Below are 20,163 nucleotides of genomic sequence, written 5' to 3'. Positions count from 1 at the left end.
AGCGAAATCTTACCTTTTTTCGGTACCGAATACAAAGTTTGGGTTTGATATTTCAATAGCTTATGGGTTCCCGTGTTACTGTTAAACGATGCGAATATACACCTATAACGCCGCACATGGTTAAAGTAGTTCGTCGCGACCTTCCCATATCATAATGGGACGATTCTCGTCCTCCAAATGGCGTACAGTTCTGCTATGCATTCTGGACGTCGGCGTCCGAATTTTCGAACTACGGTGTGGGGGAAAATACAGATAATTAAATATTTCGACGTTAATAATAAATCCTCAAACTAAATGTGACCAACTGGATCTTAACATTTCTTGATACCGAATTTTAAAGGTGTGCTTTGTTTTTTCAATAGCTCTGTTACGGGTTTACGCGGTCTTGTCCTCACATGGAGCGTAAAACTTGTTTGGGTTTGTGGATCGGTCAAAACGTTCACCGTATGAGGGTGATACGTTGTTGACAACCAATCCGACAGAATTGGAACCGTCGGCGTACGTGGTATATACGCCGTTCTCCGAAGGATGGACAAGGTTTGGTGGTTGTGAGGACAGTACGTACCGTAATGTCGGATATACCTCGAGCGGTTAAGATATATCCTTTGTGAGTCTAGCAAATCCGTTACTTATGTTACGAGGAGATGGTTAATTGAATATAGGCTAATCAATTCTACAACATCTATATTCTAATAATATTAAATTGTGGTTACAATAAGATACAATGTTTAAATATGAATTACAATGGTTGATTCTTGGCTGAGCAAGAATCTTCCTTCTCGATATTACACGATGAGTACGCGGGGACGTCATAGACAAGTATGTCTAGTTGACACTTACGAATTTAGTATTATACTGGGTTGCTCGAAAGGGAATTGAGCCCGATCTTGCTCGTGTCGAACGATGACTATACAGAACATGTGCTACTTTAACGTTCAGGGTAACTCTGAACTGTGACTGCCCCTGAGCCTCGAAAATCATGCCCTTATATACTCCAAAATTTGTATTTTTTGGGTGGTGGGGACCCTAATTTTCCCATGCGTTCGTTTACTTTATCTCAAGGGGGTGAGCTCTAGGCGGATGTCTCGGCGCCGTCGTGTCGGCTAGTCTGCGTACGTAACACAGTTAAGAAGTAATTTGACAGTGCTACCTATTGCTGCAATTACAGCCTTGACTCTTTTTTCGATACATTTTAAGTAATTTACCGTGCATTATAAGCAGTAAAAACACTGCAGCGCGTGGTTCTCAAGTGGCGGTACAACGTAACGTCCATACGACAGATAATATTGCCTAAAGTGTCGCCAAGTGAATATTCGCAATTTGCAAACATCGACGCTTCATAAAAAGACAACAAGAATTCAGTACAAATAGCTCTTCATCTGAAAATTAATCGTTACAGCGTAAAATCGTCAATTTCTTCCAGGTGGCTCGATCAATTTCATCCCCCACTGTAACCTGTCGACAAACGAAAATCGTATCGGTTCGATTTTGTCGTTACTCTCGCGCGATTTACACACGAGACGAGGCAAAATTTCCATCTACAATACGCTGGAACCCGCGACCTTTCGACACGCGGAAATCAATTCGTCCGTCCGAGTAATTTCCGTGGAAAAATAGCGACACTTGCCGAAGCAAAACAGGAGTAGGAGGAATCGGTTGCTTGTTGCACAGCGGTGTATCGATCTTTCCGTTACCGTTTAACGGTTAACCAGCGTTTAACGCTGGAAAATCAGCCGGTCGACGTCGGTTCAGTAAACAACAATTTCATTTCCCTTGTTATTTCCCCTACGACACGGCTTAGTTACCAATCCACGCGATCGATCCCTCTCTCTACGTTGTCAGAGTCGCGTAGATTCCCTTATCGAAACGGCGCGCCGCGCGATTGATTCGCAGCGTACAGAGTTATCGAGCAGCAACAGAGAAAAAGAGACAGAGAGAATTTAAAAGACAACCTTAACGCGTGACCCTGTTACTCATTGTTATCAGATAATTCGGTAGACTCGATGGAGCTGCGAATCGATTTATCTCACGGCCATTCACGAGCGCGACACTTGGAACACGGTTCTCCCTGACGCGTCGATTATAAACGACTCTCTGCTAGCTGCATGTCCTTTTTTTCTCTCTCTCTCCCTTTATTCACCCTCGCTAAATGAACATACCTTCCACGTGAAACACACTTGAACTACGCGCTCGAATGTACCCGAGTGTCGGTGTGAAAATTGCTTTTCCTTTAAACAGTCTGCTTATCTTTCTCCTATCGCCACATTTTTCACCTCTGCGTAGAAACACTCGTGAACCGAGCACAATCTGTCGTCGGGAAAGTACGACAGCTAATTAAGGGTTATTTCGTCGAATTCACCCCTTCACAGTTGAACTTCGTTTGGTGGAAGTTGTTGGGAGTTCTCTCTGCTATAGTCGCTACGATGTGTGTGTGGATAGACGGGAGCGAAAATTATGGCGGTGAAATCGCTGGTCCGTAGAAATAATTCATACGGAACGAAACGAGAATAAACGTGGCGTCTCGTGTGCAATCGGGGGTTCGAGGGTGGCGAAATGGGTGGCAGAGGTGGGCAGACGACGACGCCATTGCTATCGGAAATTGAAACGGGTCGAATTTATTCGGCCACCCCTGCTTCTACCCCCTTCTTCTTCCACCCCTTAGGCGCTTCTCGTTTAGCTTCTCGATCGTGCGGTGTGACGCGTAACGAAAATATTATCCCGGTGTGGTGCACACGTGTGGGGGCCACGGTTCAAGGTTTAACGTACGGAAAATTTTGCAAGAGGCGATACGTAAATTGGTGGGACCTGTCGAGGCAGACTGCTAGAATCCGCACGAACAGATAAACCACTCGAAACGATCGGATTCCTTCAGATAACGTTGCTCCAATCAAGATCGCACGGTGAAAACATATTTTTGGAACGATTCTGACGTGGTGCGATACACTTTCGAGGCTAATTTCGGCGAGCTTGATGGAAGAAATATTTGAAATTAGATTTTATGTTACTTTGTTCAGTTAGTAGTTATTGAGCTGCCACGTTGGTCACCTGTGACACGAGATTGTTTCCTCGATGGGGCCATGGTAGTTTAGAATAATTAAGATAAAATGAATATCGTGAGTTGAAAAATTTTGAACGTCGTAGCTAACTAGACGTTATTTTGAATTAAAAAAAAATATATAAAGTGTAATAAGCATAATATAATACACTACTAGTATCACACTACCTACAAGCTAAAACAGCAGAGGAGACAGGAGAATCGTCCGCTCGCTCCACTCAATCCCCTTTAAGAAATCTTACTTTTAGGGTCCTCGCTCTATTTAGGTATCCCACTTTGTCGCATTCATTTCGTTCGCGTTCTTCGTTATGCGATGGACTTCTAGATATGGTTGATTAGGTATGCCCAACTCACGGCCCGCGGGCGCGCATGATGCCCTGAAGGGCTAGTAATGCACCTCCACTAGATCGTGAATTTTTAACATTATTAAAAAAATAAATTAAGTTTTGTTACTTATACGCATTAACTATATCATTTATTTCGTACGCGGCCCAAGACAATTCCTCTTCGCTCAATGTGGCCCGGGCAAGCCAAAAGGTTGGACACCGATGTGATCGACTCACAATCAGTCAATAACGACAGTGTACGCGAATAGAGGTGTCGCTGTTACACTACAGCCACTTAGATCGGTGATTGAGCGGATGATTCCCCTGTCCCCATGGGCTGTTTCAGCTTGTAGATAGTGTACCAACATCTAATCTCCGCGTAGTAGAATTGATCAAGTCCTGTTAATTTCTCACATTTGTATATTCTATAGAATGCGATGTTAACTGAGTTTCCCCGCTTGGGAAAGTATTATACAATACTTTTATCCATGCCACCGAAAAGTTCTTAAGCGTCTTGGGGGTTGGTTTACAAGCGAACGTGGTGGTAGTAGAGAATCTGAAGATACGAGAAATGTTTGAAACAAAATTTAAATGGTTTCGAAAAAGAAGTATCGTGGAAGGAAAATTTTCCCTTTGCGGTCATTTTTCCCGAATTTTTTCAAAGTCTCCTTTTCTTGCAGAAAAGCATATAAGGTACGTTGAAAATTGTCAGGTAAAGCTATGTACAGTCGGTGGAAGAAATATAGCGAAATCGTAAGGTAGGTCAGGGGCCAAAGTTTACATATTCCACAATTTCCACAAGACAATCAAGAGAAAATGGAGAAACATGCCTTATCTTTTATTCAAACTCACTTAGAAAAACGTAAAATGCCACATAAAAGACCCTAAGTATCACTGCATCAATAGCTACAGCTACTTAAGCTTTAATTTACGACCTCCGCTACATTTCTTCCACCGACTGTACCTCCCTCAATAGGAGCCCAGAACTTCCGCGTGAGATTGATGTTTCGCCAGTTAGTTTTACCCCTCTGATGGAGTAGGAATCGCCGCAATATAAAGAAACGGAGAACGCATAAAAAGAACATTAGCGCGACTGTTTTTCTCAACGAACATCAATTTTACATATACACGTACTCTGCCGCATTACTGATTTACCGCGTGCAACCGTTTAGCCTTCTACATACCGTTCTGTCCTTCACCGAAACTCAGCAAAAGAGAGAAAAGAAGAAAAAAAAAGGCGACGTTGATCTAACGGCTAGATCTCGCGTCAGCAATAATCTCCGGAATCGTATTCTAATCAAGGTGGCCGCGAGCATGCCAAGAAATTAACGATCAAAGCTGATCCGCGTAAACCGCTTTGCTTGATTAGAACACGTCTTGCCGTGATCTCGTATCCGATCGAATATTGTGCATCGTCGTCGATTTCAGACCGCGGAAACCCGCGGAGAGAGAGCAATTCAATCAGTTCCCGCCTCCCGTGGCCTTGTACCAACTGATGGAGAGAGTCGTCTAATTAGATTAATCCGCCGAATATGTCTCGATGCGAGATCTCGACGCGTAGTAGGCATAACGATCCATCACTGGCGATGTCTCTCGGAGAATGTCAGAGGGAGAGAGAGAGAGAACTTAACGTGGGGAACCAGTGTACAGATGGAGAGGCGTTTAATTCAATTTCCTACTGTAACGATAATACGGGGTTTCTGCTCTGTAACGAACGATTTATATTTTAATAACGCATTCGAATGGTAGGCGTGACTTGGCAAGATCTTGGTTGATCGCGAATGTGATCGAGACGCCGCGAAACTTCGGCAGGAAACGCGGCGTTCGCGTGAAAACCAGTTTAATCCGCTTTCGGCTCACCCGATGTCTTTACTTCGCACGCTGATAGAGAACTGCGTCTAATTTCGTCGACTATTCTTGCCAAACGTCGCGAGTAGAAATTTGCGCGAAAATCCATGCTGATCCCGTCAACCGTTTCGCGACATACGCGCGATTCACTGTATACGTGTACGAGAGATTCGATTCAAACGATACTGCGCCAATTTTCTGTGCTCTGGGGGTTCTCGTTATTTGTATCTGTGTTTCGCTGTTTGAACGTTTATTTTGGGATTTTTTGGATTGTTTTTATTGGAAGGATTATTTTTTAGGGAAATATTTTATGTGAATATTTTTGGAAATTCGAAGAGAGAGATTGCGATTGTGAGAGAGGAGCGTGTATTTGTAGCCGGTGGGGAAAATGTTCTTATCAGTAAGATTAAGGTTTAACCTTCGTGGCTTGATGGCTTAAGGATTTAAATACAGATTTGATTATCCTTGGATCTAAGGAATTTTGATCTTAGTCTTCGTTACCAGATATTAAGGAAAACTGAGGTTCCGCCAAAGAAATTGAAATTGTTCAAAATATGAATTCGAGTAATGTCATTGAATTGAGCAAAATTTAAATAAAACCAACGAACTTCGAGCTATTCGAATTTGAAATTCAGCCAATGAGATTGAAAATATTCAAAATTTGAAATTTAGCCAATGAAATTCGTAATATGGAAAATTTGAACTCAGATAATGCCAGTAAAGGATGTAAGTACCATCTGAATCCGACCAATCAAATTCAAATTAGTCGAGTTTGAAAATTAACCAATGAAAGTCGAAATTTTGAAAATTTGAACTAAGCTTATGCTGAATTATTTGAATTTTCAGTTTAATCAATGAAATTTCAAAATTTGAATATTTGAACTAATCCGATGCCATTAAAGTAAGCACCATTTGAATCCAACCAATCAAATTCAAACTATTCAAATTTGAAATTCAGCCAATGAAATTCAAACTATTCAAGACTTAAACATTCCAAATAAAAATCCATCTAAATTAAGAAATATAGTTTCACACTGTTAAACGTCTACTTTCACACAACGTGCATTGTGGCAAATAGTCACGACTTGCCAGAAATGAAACCTAAACCTTAAAGAAAGTCACACAGCAAGTGAGAATAAAACCGAATCTTTCTCGCATCTGCAAGATTTCACAGGTTGATCGCAACCTTGCCAGGCGAAAATGGCGTCTTCGTCCGGCGGAAGTGACACGCACGTCACTCCTTCTTCACGTAGAATCCGGCGGGGTCGCGTCGTCGCAGCCGGAACTACATCTAATTAGATCGATTCCCGTCTCTCCGTGAATTCGTCCTGCGGTAACCTGAATACGTAGACGTAACGATCCATCATGGGGACCTGGATAGGCGTTCACCATTTAACCTGCTTCCCGTCGACGAAGACGAGCCTCCAAGGGTGGCTCTGCTGATCAAGATTAATCGTATGCAAATTACCCGGCAGCCGCAGGCTAGATCCCGCGAGATTCAGGGAATCGCGTGACGTCGACACTCGCGAAAGATCGAACGTCTCGTAGAAACTCGGATTTTGATCATTGAAAATAGCCAACTCTACTCTGTTTCACCGTGTCTTCGTTCGACGATTCTCTGGCGATTTGCATGGAAAGTCCAGCGATCCTGTTTCGAATGCAAAACATGTCTTCGATTCATCGATGATCCATAAATTAGCCATTCAGAAGCCAAAATGATTGACTTCACTCTTTATAAGTGAACAATTTTTTAATATTATTATTCAGATTTTTAAACAAGCGAAGAATATGCTTGCTGCTTAATTTTTCAGAAATAAGAGAAATTCAATAAATTTCATTTTACAGAGTGAGTCTCACTTTGGCTCTCGTTGAACTCTCTCGCCTCTCGTTAAAGGCGAATCTAAGGATGCCTCAGAGTCTCTTCTCGCCTCGATCGCCATTCTTTTTCACATCAGACAAGCCTCCATTACCTCGACACGTGTGAATGGAATCCTGTGTTATTCTTGCACGTTGAAAATAGCACGGGTCTTTGAACGTTAATTCGGTACGTGGAAACGTGGAACAGGTTCAGTTCCACGTCACCTGGATGAAAAGTTAAGACCCCCGATCGCGAATAGTCGCACCATTTATCATGTCGGACAGTCGCCGCAAGGCTGTGCGCCTGCATTTACCTTGATATTCCTCTAGATTAGCTTCACCTGGTGAAATTAAACCTTCTCCGAATATTGCACCGCGTGAATGCTTTTCCTTTTCCAAACCTAACCGCTTCTATTTTTTCTCTACCCTCGATTAAAAACGACGAACTAAGAGAAATCGTCGCTGCAATTTCGAAACTGCTAGATTTTCAACAGCTTAAGAATTATTTATTAAATACGAGGACGATAATGTACACTACCGGCAAAAAGTTTGGAATCACCTCCCACTTTTCATCAATCTATTGCTAATTTTTTATAGATTTGAAGTTTATCTCAATTCTACATTTATCAATTTATCTCATATCAATTGATTCGAATGATAAAAAATTCTCAGAGTCGCTGCCTTTTTTCTGGAAATTTTTTTGTAAATTGACGGTGATTCCAAACTTTTGGCCGGTAGTGTATATGCATAAAGAAAAATGCACCGACGTCGGGCGTGCTACGGCCTCGGACAAAGGAAAAAACAAAAGCGAATCGCAACACACACGCATCACCCAGGCACGCTCGTCTCGCGAATAGAGGAGAGTAGGGGAATTACGAACAACTAAGGAAAAAATTGAATAAAACAGAGTGTTATAAAGGTAATAACATTTTTATCGTTTATAAATACATATTATCTGTTTATAAATTTTTATACTCAACTTTAACACTTGGTTTACGGACTTTTACGCACTTTGGTTACGGAAATTGACGCGCGAATGAAACCGCAGATTTTCTTTAAAAAACAACTGTGAATGGTAGGGGAGAAATGTAATTTTACTTGTGTAATTCTAAATGCGTCAAAATCACGCGTCCCGTAAACCTAGTGTTGACAAAATTTAAAAATAAAAGCAATTTTTAATAGAAAAACCAAATCGTTGCTGTTGGTGATTTCCTAGCGATCGTGGAGTAATCACGAAGACTACTTATTTTTCACAAAAGTCGCATAAATAGCCTCTAGATGTGCTCTGTCCTTCACAGCAATCGTAACGCATAATCCATTAGCATTGAACATTAGCATTGAAATAATTACACATGCAAAAGCTATACTTTACTTTCTTCAAGAAATTAGACGAAGACGAGCAAAAATCTTCGATAGTTTTTACCTCGATCAACTGTTTTGCATCGGTGAGCTATACTCTGTTCAAAATGAGAGTAACCTCGCTTCGCGCATGGGGCGTGCCTAAGGCAGGGCTAGAACCACTAGAACGTCCGAACCCCCCACTTAACCGCCTACGTTTTTCTCCGTCTTACTCTCTGCAGCGCTCTCTGCCTGTGCGCAGAACGGACGAGAATCGGTCCGAGAGCGAGGTTACTCTCATTTTGAACGACGTATAGCACTGCATTTGGTATAAGCGATCTAATGGCAAAAGCACGAATTGTTCACGCGTTTCCAACACCGTATATACGCGAATTCGCAATTACCCCAAATTCCTGTTTCCCCGACTCTCCCTTACACGAGGAACGCGAAAATACTCAAGACCAAAGGAACGTCGACGATTCCAGCGAGACAACCTCGACCATATGTCACTCTCGAGGATTATCTTGAATGAAATAATACGGAGAACGGTTATCGTCGTCGAGTGTGTATGTACATATAATAAAGAGCGTAAGGGAAATCCGATAATACGACGGTGATTTTGATAATGGAATTCGCGGGCCTGTGAGCAATTTGCCGGTTTGACGGACGACGCCTCTTATCGCCGGCGATAAAGTTCGCGGCGAGATGTGTGCCACGCAAGTGGGTTAAGTGGGTCGGTTCGCCGGAGTTACCGAATAGAGAAGGCAAAAGTGTGCCGGTAACGAGCGAAGACGTGACTTATTCAACCTCTCTCCCGGTTCGCGATCCTCAAACGCGAGTGAATAACCGTAACAACGGATAAATTACGGGCGTCCAAGGTGTTACGACATCGACGGGCTGCAAAGTGCATCGAAACGTCGCGTGAATTTCGTCGTAGGGCCACGGCTCAATATTTCATCGTGATAACAACCCCTTCGATCGACGATATTTTTCATCCCCAAAATTTCTCGTCATTTGATCCCCTTTTTTTCTCTCTCTCTCTCTTTCTCCTTTTTTCCCCCTGCAATCGTTGGTTCTGTTATCTACGATCCAACCGGCTAACCGGTGAAATTTTTTCCCGTGCGCGCACGCGGCGCGCGTGTAACGTGCAAAATACACAGCCATTGAAATTTAATTACGAGCCATGTGGCGACGTGACGCGTGTTGCTCGAATCCGGGGGAAAATCGTGGGTTTTTCTGGGTGGAAATTTCGAATGGAAACATTTCGGTCGACCCGACCATTGTCGCTCTCGATGATTAATCGTATCTCCGAGTCGACTCGGCTAACGTAGTGAGCTGTTATATATCGAATTAACGAAAAAAGAAGAAAAAACACAGAATTTTGTTGCGTAGAGAAGACGTTTCAGTTTGTACAATAACTGAAGAAGTAAATTGGTGATCGTTACGTAAACAGTAGTTGCGAGCTGTAAAGGGAATTTTACGTAAGTATGGTTCGCGGCGATTAAAGATAATGCGAGATCTTCGCGTCTTCTAACGTTCGTAACACCGTCTAGATTCGATTTGCCGATGAAATTACCGTGAATTACGGATTTCTAGATGGTCTTCCGAACGTCCCTGTGATTTTAGCGCCGTAAGCATTAGCGATACTCTCTCGTACCGATGGATCGCGACCTTGTGATCCGGAGACGTCTCTCGACGATGATCTCGAAACGATTACGTGTCCGGGAATACAAACTCGATAACTGCATTATCAAACAGGACACTCCTTTATAATTTGCTAATGTCCTCTTGATGATCGGTCGCAAATTATCTTAACAACCGGAACAAGCAGTCCTTTTTTGGACAGGTTGCTACCAGCTGACGTCAAAATCGTATTGTCTAAGTGAACGCGAATTGGAGATTGTAAATAAGTGAAATTTTCCAGGAACCGTGGCTGAATTACTCGGTAACATTCGTAATTTGGGCTAAATTTCTGAGTTACCGAGTTTCGGATAAATTTCTAAATTACCGAATTTAAGTCCGCGAATTTAGACTAAATTTCTAAATTACCGAACTCAAGTCCGCGATTTTATCTAAACGTTAAGCCATTTTACAATTTAATCGTAAAAACAGATCGTTGAATCGACGCTCTCATTCATTAGTCTCCCCCATGCGAAGATTGTTTAGTCAGCTGGGAGCGCGAGTACTCGCTGAATTATCGCGATTATTTATTGGTGAATAACTGGAAACCTGAATTACGTAATTACACGTAATCGCGTGGAAATTTTATTGTATCTGAAACCCTGGCTACTCCGTACCAACCATCAATCTTGCAACGATTTCACAACCAGCACAGACTTGCATCCATCGATTACTCTTTCACTCTCCTCTTTTTTTCCGTGAAAAGATCGAGGAGACTCGTTATTTGCTCGTTCCCCTCTTTCGACACCTACCCGCGTCCACTTATCAGCCGATTACGCAATCAGTCCGAAGTATTGTCACTCCCCCCCCCCCCCCCCGCCATTTTTCATTTTTCTAACTTTCCCTCGTCTCTAATAAACGATAGTTTTCTGATCGTTTTCCATTTCACCATTCTCCAGTTTATAGATCGATGTCTATTCATAGACGTAAGAAGTAATCTTCTTTTTCTTCTTACGAAGACATAAATATCGATAGCTCCGAATAGAAGTACACGTAAAATTAAATCGAATGGTAAAGAGAATTCGATGCGTTCTTTGTCGCGATACACATAGGCATAGGTTAGCCAATGTGTACGTTTCTAAGCAGAACATCGAACACTTACGAAGGCATCGAGTAAGCAACCGGCAGCGAGCAGACTATAGACCTCACGCACACACACAGCCGTGGCACGCAACATGGCAACCGTGGCAGGACGTAAACTGTAGACGATGGTTATACGTAGAAGTTCCAGTGGCAGGGGGTCAGTGTAAAACGGCCTTCTGTACGCAACGTGTCGAACGTTGTTTCTGTGAACGGAGCCGATTTTCCGCGGTGTCACTCCACAGTTCGTTTACAAACACGTATTCGCGGTCCGAAACCGTAAGGGAAATCGTCGGTACGGATTCAATCTGTACACAGTGTCGATCTATACGGGAAAACGTCTAAGGCCGTCGTCGATTAAAAACGGTGACACGCTTGAGTACTGGAATAAAGGTAAATCGATGGAGAGAGATGATCAACAAGAATCGGAGAGTGTGAATACACGCGACGTTGTTTCGCGTATGTACCAGTACTTCTCTGCGCGTGCCTCGTCGATTTCACTCGTGTTACTTTCCTTTGTTCGAAAATTCCAGTGAACCTAAGGTGTCTTTTGTAGTTTCGCAAATTTACGTATAATTTTCTTCGATTTCTTCGATCGGAATCTTCTTGCTGTCGTTTCGTACATATTTTTCGGAAACTTTCACTTGATTCACGCGGTGCACTTGGAAACTTCATGTTGAGAATGAAGTATGCGGTATATAGAGAGTGTATGTGGTATATGGAGAATGCGGTATATATACGTACGAATTGGCGGCCCTCGAACGCGATTCTTATCGTGGCTGGTTGCGGTCTTGTTTACTCAGATATAGCCAGTTGGGCATATTTGCCGGTAGAGCTGTGACAGAATTAGGCGGTCTATCTGGTAGCTTCCAGAAACGCTGGTGTGTTCGCGTCTAGAGAACATAGTGGCCTCTACGACGACGTCTCTCGCCAGATGCAGCATGAAAATGCGCACGGTTCAGCGCATCAAAGTCCAACAACGGTCGTGCGAATTCCTACGTTCTCTTTCGTAAAACGATGCTCGATTACGTCAACGATCATTTTTCTTTCGTTTCAAACGTGAAAAAGTACCACGTTGACCCCGATTATTCGTGTTTGCCGATTAAACACTTGCCGAACTTTTTCTTGCAAAATCCCACTCCCTTGTAAAACTCTCGATTTTGTAAACGACGACGATTCGGTTCTTTCCTCGTTTTTTCCTCTTATTCGAAGAGCAACGCGTATATTTAAAAGGAAAGTATCACGCTGGCTTGTTGTTCGTTCTCGCGGCTACGCACGACGCGTCTCGTGTTTACGTTTTCACTCGCGTGTTAGCTGTTTCCATGGAATTTAAATTTTGCCCATGCCACCGAGAACCAGTTGCTCGAGCCAGCGCGCAGAACACGACCAGGTAAAATCGGTCCAGGTTCTGCGTTACTTGTGTCTGTGTGTATGTGTGTGTGCGTGTGACTTGTTCCTGTTGGGTCGTGTTTGACCTGGTCGGGCCAGGTAGTACCGAGTGTCACGAGCGAATTTTTAGTCGAGCGTTTCTGTCCTCAAGAATCCACGTGACGCCGCTTCTGCGGTATTCTATCGATTTCCCTGTGGAATGCTTCCGTTTTGAATTTCGCGCGCTTAGTCATCATTCGTAATCGCGTTACGGTTACGAGATTGTGTTGTTTTTTTCATACAAAGATCACGTCATCGATCATATCGTGCTAGTAGAGGATAATTAACCTCTGTGAGGTCTGGGAAAAAAAAAACAACTGAGGTCGTAAGATCGGAGAGTGCAATAATTGCGACAACGTTTTGTTCATAAAATTAACGATAAATATTACGAGTAACGAGTGAGTAAGGAGAATAAACTCGGTCGATAATTTTCGCGTGAAATCGTGATCGGTGTTTCGAAATACGAGCATATGCATCGGTTGAAAAGTTTTTAGGTTAGCGAACACGTACCGGATCGCGGTACAAAATGCAATGGATGTTTTTGGAATAGCGTTAGAGGAACGTTGCGTTCCAATCGTATTTAGAACCGTGAACGTGTAAACATTCGCGATACTTCGGTTGCATTCGATCCGAGTTGTACGATATGGTCTCATCGCGTGAAATGAAATTCGTACGTTGTTAACAGAATAGAAAACATACGAGTGATTTTTCGAGTATCGCGTTCTGTCGTTCGGATTTAATAATGTATTCCAGAGCGGTGTCGCGAAGTCGAGCGCTCGGAAACGTCCTTCGTGCAGAAAATAACTCGTTGATCGTGATTCACACACGTGAGAGAGAGGGAGGAGATTTCGCGAGGATTTTCATTTTTCGATCGCCGAAACAGGAGGAATCACCTTCAAAGCCGAACGTGGCTTTATCTACAAGCCCACAAATCTTACGTCAGTTTGATAGTGGGGTACAAAGGTAGCTGCACGCCAGCTTTCGAATCTACCAACGAACACTCGCCATTATCTTAAACCCACCATATTTTACAATAGCCAAGCTTTCGAGACTCTCTTGTTACACGGCGGATTCGCAGTTCAGCCAGACTCTTAATACTGCACGGTGCTACAGTCTCCACCCTCTAATTCTACCTGTCTGCGAAGAAAAAAGTATTTATTCCTATAGAATCTACACTCGACCAGGATTTTCGGCCGTGTCTATATCTTCGAATGTACAGGCATTATCTCGTTCCCCACTCTGAGTCGAGACCCTTACAGCCACATTTACAGCGTACATTTCAAGGCCTAGGCAGCCATGACGTCAAGTTATCTGCCATCGCCCATCTGTACTTTACATTTTGAAACGCTCGTTCTCTCTCGGTCTTGTCTCGGGTAGAGACGTTTCTATGCATTGTAACTTTGACATTTGTCCTCGTTGACAGATCTGTCTGACGAGCTGTCCCCGATAATCACTTGCCCGTATTCCACGGAGTAGGAAAACCTCGAGGCCTCAGCCTCAGCCTCCTTTACGTAAGCTGTTGTTAGACAGACGAAAGACGACGATAGACGACGATGCGCGTTATCGCAAATTTTCCCTCGACGATCGTCCACGACGGAGGTATACGAATCCGATTAGCTTGGTTACATACACGTGTATATCCGTTCATTGTCATTCTTGGCGGATGAATGGCCGCATATTTTCCACCGCGTATCCCATTCGAGCGTCACTTTACCAAGGGAACGTGTGTTGCATGGGAACAACCGTTCTTTTCCCTATGTACACTTTTACCATCGAGAGTACCCTATCTCTGTCCTACACGATGTTACAGTTATTTCGCTCGCGATCCTCTTTGATCGACCGAAAATAAACGCGTACGAGAACGTCTAGCGCGAGAGACACCAGGCAACCAAGAACAACGACTGTTGGGTGGCGCGAGGCCACGTGTATGTACACTACCGCTCATAAATTTCAATTGTACACTGCGAACGTGCTGTGTAATTCAAATTCGTTTCAATTCGTTTCGTTCGAGGTTTATGAAAATTCCATTCTGATTTTATCAAATTTGAGGCTTCGTATCGAACTCGATGGAGGTCGAAGTTTATCTCTTTCGCCTAATTCGGTTTTTTTCTTATACTTGCAAGGGAACTTGCTGAAGTGATAATCACCGATTTCGTTGAAAATTTGGTACGTGGTAGTACCGAAAAAAATATTCGACAATGGTCCACGGTAAAGGGGTGAAAATCGTTTTCAAAGTTTCGAGGGTGGGGGTGCTAAATATGTTTAGTCTAATATCTCGGAAACTATTAGGGACAGAGAAATAGTGTAAACGGAAGAATTTTTTATTTTTTAACGAGAAACTTGAAAAACACAAAATAACAAACAATTTGGACCAAATACGTTTGTTACCCTAATCTTTGAGGGCGAATTTCGGCGTCGATATAAAAAAATACGTGTCGAATATTTTTTCAAGTACTACAAGATACCAAAGTTTCATCAAAATCGGAAGTTCATCACTTCGAGGTGCTTCTTTGTTGGTCATTGTCATGTTAACTGACGCGATTATACTTTTGAGCGATAGCGTATGTGTAAGTGTATGTATAAGCGTATATATAAGTACTTGTCACGGCCTCACGGAAAGTTCCGTGGTGTATCTCGATAAAAAGGCGTTTCATTCGAATGCGAATTGTGTTTGAGGAAGATGCGTCATCAGAGATGATTAACATCCACGAACTTGGACAAGTTTATCAGACTTCTACAGTTACTTTCACCAATAACGATTATTGGTTAGACGAAAAGCGTAGATAATGTCTTGTATATAGGAGGCAATAGATGGTAGTTATTCGAATGGTGTACGGTATGCAAATGGAATTACCAGGCGTTACCGATTTTCCATCGAGAAGCCAGAACAATCGTTGGTGCGCCGGTCCGTATTATCGGGATCGAAATTATTTAGAGAATCGAAGCGGGCCAATATTTTCCGCGATAATGAAATTTGTTCCTCGTGCCTGGCCACCAAGCGATTCGTTCGCCGCGAAATTTATGTATATCCCCGCGTTTCGACCAACGATGCATCATTTTCGATACCCCGTGACAAGTAATTAAGCGGCCTTTCCACGCTCGCGATCGAGCTTACGCGTCACCCTTTGACCGGACGTGTTCGCGCGTTTAATTCGATTTTTAAAACGTTCACTGAAAGGAATAAATTAACGGAGGCTCTGTGGTGTGTCGCCGAGTAATTTAACCGTTCCTTTTTCTCTGTCCCCTCTCCAATCCGTCGATTTTCGTCTACGATCATCCTAGAAGTTCGTTTCGATCTTGGTGAAGTAAATCCCCGAAATGCAGTCTCCATTGACGTCGCGGTATAGTTGGTGGAAGCGATGTAGCGAGGTCGTAAATTAAAGCATTAACGCGAGAACACACTCGTTGGATTGAAAATTACCTGACAATTTTGGTATAACAACTAAGAATTCCTTCTTTTTTTGTCATTTTTAAGGACATTCTTCGTCACATGTCGACTGTATTTTTTATAAAAAATAATAATAAAATTCCGAAGAACAGTTTCTAAATTTGTAAAAAAGTGTAATTTTACCCTGCTGTAATATTTTTACGCAAACGCTCCCGACGATAGCGATTGATGTAGCCGCGCTCAGGATATTTCCGAATTGATTTTTAAAATTTACGATTACAATCTTTCATTTTAAGCTACACGGTATCGAGCCTCGGTCGCTTCCCGCATAAAAATGTCTTCTTCCAGGTCCTGGAAGGATTTCTATCAGTTTGGTCGTACCGACACTCGAAACATGATTACTTTAGCTCCTGATGACTTTTACGTCCACGCTGTATCGTGAATCAGATTCTACAGAATTTGCTTTGCTCTACAAAAAGATTACGCGTCCTTGCATTCGCGTGGTATCTTTGTTTCTCGTTTGAAGCACGTTGTTGCCGCAGCAGCATAGTTTGATACATAAATATGCAATCGGCTGTTACGTGCGTCGAGAGTATAGTCGGTGGAAGAAATACAGCGAGAGCGTAAGTTCGCTCAGGCGTGAAAATTTACATGTTCCAGCATATTGGAAAGCGAATTAATAGAAACCTGGGAAGATAAGGGCTCGAAATTTCAGTCAGGGTCGCATCAAGTGTGACTTAGCTTTGATTCAGTCCCAATCGAAAAACGCAAAATGCGACTCTGGGTATCCTAAGTAGCTGCATCAATCTGTGTGGCTAGTTAATGTTTTAATTTGCAACCTCGCTATATTTCTTCCACCGACTGTACAATAGTGTCGCGTTAGCTGTCCGCGATTTTGTCTCGTTAGCTGACCATCTCTGTCCCCACCAGTTCTTAAAACTATCTTCGTGGAGTGAATTCAGGACCTCGATATTTCGTATCAGGTATTCGTATCTCACACTCAGTCAATGAAAAAGAAACACACTGGGAATATTCTAGAACTCCATCTCCTTTGACGGTCAGTTAATTATACAATATTTGTTCTATCGACTATACAAACAAGCTTCACACCTTTGAAACGTTTCGTAAGAATTCGCTTATAATGAAAGCTTTACCTGTGATCTTTAGCAAAATGGCGGCCACTGTGATACTTCAAAAGGCGCCTAATTCGAACGAAATAATTCTTCATCGATTTAAAATCGATACACGGTATCAATTATAACGAATTTCCACGCAACCGTCCAGAAGAGGCGCCACTTTGCAGTCGTCTCGATCCTTCGCCTCGATCTTGTCTGGTTGTTGCGCGCGGAGGGAACGCAAGGCCCAGAGGGGATAAGCGTACTGCGCAACGTTTCGTCGTCGATCGTTTTTTCACCGGGTTTTTTGCACTTCGATTCTGCATCCTGCAGAAGTTGCAGCCTTGAAAGTTGCCTCGACTCGTTCCAGCCATTCCTTGCTCCTCTTATTATCGATAACGATAACGCGCCGTTATAGATATAATAAAAAAAAAAAAAAAACACGGTGTGTTATCGCTATCGGTAATACGAGTTGCATCCTCTTCGTTGGCTAATAGTGAACGATTTTATCGCTCGTCATGGAAATTACGAGAATCGGCCGGCTGTTTGTCACACCTGGACGTGTTTCGTGTTTCGATTGATAAATAAAACATTTCTTTCCGCGGGTGGTTTTACAACACGTGAAATCTGAATAATTCATTCTGTTTTTGACAAAACAAAAAGAAGATATTTCAGTATCGCTGTCGCGAATGAAACGAATGGTTGACGTGAAAGTTGTTTAATTTGCGGCACGTTTAAAAACGAACGGGAAAGCTATTTAGAAAATGAAACGCGATATTTTCCACCATTTTTCTCAACTACGAACGTCAAGCTAACCCCGTTCAAGGTAATAACGGGTCCTTTGACGCACGCTAGCACGAGTCGCTCTGCTTTTTAGCCGGAGAATTTCGTTGGAAATTGCGCCAGGTGGAAAATGCAAGCTAGCTAACGCGCACCGTGTCATATCGATGCACATTGTAGCGTCTGACAAAACGAGCCATCGTAATTTCTGCTTCAAGGAATCGCGCTATCGATTCAGTGACGCATCCGTGCGACTCGAGAAGCAACTGTATCGATTTTCGCGAAACAGTCTGGACATTTCGATAAGCACACGTCGAAAAGGTTGCATCGCGCACCGGGAATCAGGTGGCGCGTGCAATTTGGAATGATCTTTTCCGGTGTGATCGTTTCTACAACTGTATCGTTTCTTGCGTTTCTACCCTTTGACTGCAATGGGTCGTTGATAAGCACACGTCGAAAAGGTTGCATCGCGCACCGGGAATCAGGTGGCGCGTGCAATTTGGAATGGTCTTTTCCGGTGTGATCGTTTCTACAACTGTATCGTTTCTTGCGTTTCTACCCTTTGACTGCAATGGGTCGAACGCTCTTATGCCCGGTTCGTACTGGCCGAAAACAAAACGCGAACAGTTACAAAGTTAAGCTGGCGAACAGGTCCTTTGACGAACCGCCTCGTGAGCGAACAATATTCGCTGTTTTCTGTTCACGAAAGTGTTCACACTGTCTGTGAACCCGGCATTACATAGAATAATTCAGGAAAGTGCTACTGCAAAGAGTGGAGAATTCTTTTTTAAGCCATATTTGACAATTTATGCAAACAGTTTACTAGATATTTAACGATTAAGATCGGCTTCCTGGTCGGCGTATGAAATATCAACGGTTTTATAGTTCTTACATGTAAACCGATAGCTCGGTGGCCGGACTTCTAATATCTCCTGCGGTTTCCGTTTGTCAGTGCGACTCGAGACCTTCCTGAACGCGAATATCGTTCAATTCAAGTAGAATGAGAATATACAATATTTATAGAAAAATTTCTCTGGCACACTTTCTTGAAATGACCCATGAAGTAGAGTATCACTCGATGATCCATAAGTGGACCGTACTGTCTTCAATCTCTTTTTGGTATCCATACTGGAATGATTCATTAGTGGATCACAATGGTGAATAAGATCATCATTCAGTGACCCACCATCTATTCAATCTTTTTGTTATTCATGTTGATCCACCATCTATTCAATCTGTTTTGTCATTCACGTTGAAGGGTCACGTCGGTGTATCAGAGCATCACTCAATGACCCACCGGTGGGTCACACCGTCTATTCAATCTTTTTTGTTATTCATGTTGATGTGACCCATCGGTGGGTCACGTCGGTGGATCAGAGAATCACTCAATGACCCACCGGTGGGTCACACCGTCTATTCAATCTTTTTTGTCATTCATGTTGATGTGACCCATCGGTGTGTCACGAGGGTCACGTCGGTGTATCAGAGCATCACTCAATGACCCACCGGTGGGTCACACCGTCTATTCACTCATTTTTCTCATTCATGTTGATGTGACCCATCGGTGGGTCACGTCGGTGTATCAGAGCATCACTCGATGACCCATAAGTTGATGATACCGTCTTCATTCTTTTTTGTAATTCATGTTGAAACGACCTATTGGTGGGTCACAATGGAGAATAAGATCTTCACTCGACGACCCACCATCTATTCAATCTTTTTGTTATTCATGTTGATCCACCATCTATTCAATTTGTTTTATCGTTCACGTTGAAACGACCCACTAGTGGGTCACACTGTCCATTCAACCTTTTTTTGTCATTTACGTTGAAACGACCCATTGGTGAGTGACCTCGTTGGATCAGAGCATCACTCGATGACCCACTAGTGAGTCACACTGTCTTTTCAATCTTTTGTGTCATTCATGTTGATACGACCCATATACGATAAGTCGTACTGTCTTCTATCTTTTTTATCATCCATACTGAAATGACCCACCGGTGGGTCACAATGGTGAATAAGATCTTCACTCGATGACCCACCATTTTTCAATCTTTTTCGTCATTCATATTGATCCACCATATTCAATCTGTTTTGTCATTCACGTCGGTGGATCAGGGCATCACTCAATGACCCACTGTCTACTCAATCTTTTTTGTCATTCACGTTAAAATGACCCACCAGTGGTTCACGTCAATGAATAAGCTCCCCACCCAATGACCCACCGGGTGGGTCACACCATCTAAAACATTAAAAATCATTCCATCC

General features: G+C 42.9%; 1 protein-coding gene across 2 annotated transcripts in view; it reads left to right on the top strand.

The window, feature by feature from the left end:
- Positions 1 to 9,820: 9,820 nt before the first annotated feature.
- LOC108570859 (multidrug resistance protein homolog 49) overlaps positions 9,821 to 20,163 on the top strand; it is a 123,371-nt gene continuing 113,028 nt past the window's right edge. The window contains exon 1 of one of the 2 annotated variants that reach the window (XM_017932783.1): positions 9,821 to 9,905. The gene's annotated coding sequence lies outside the window, so the exon portion shown is untranslated. Of the gene's footprint in view, positions 9,906 to 11,350; positions 11,578 to 20,163 lie in introns of those variants that run through there. The other variant, XM_017932785.1, reaches the window with a different exon arrangement.

Source organism: Habropoda laboriosa, unplaced genomic scaffold (assembly GCF_001263275.1).
Source record: "Habropoda laboriosa isolate 0110345459 unplaced genomic scaffold, ASM126327v1 scaffold113, whole genome shotgun sequence".
Classification (NCBI taxonomy): Eukaryota; Metazoa; Arthropoda; class Insecta; order Hymenoptera; family Apidae; genus Habropoda; species Habropoda laboriosa.
Note: the sequence above shows the minus strand (reverse complement) of the source record. Positions and strands in the feature narration are given on the sequence as shown.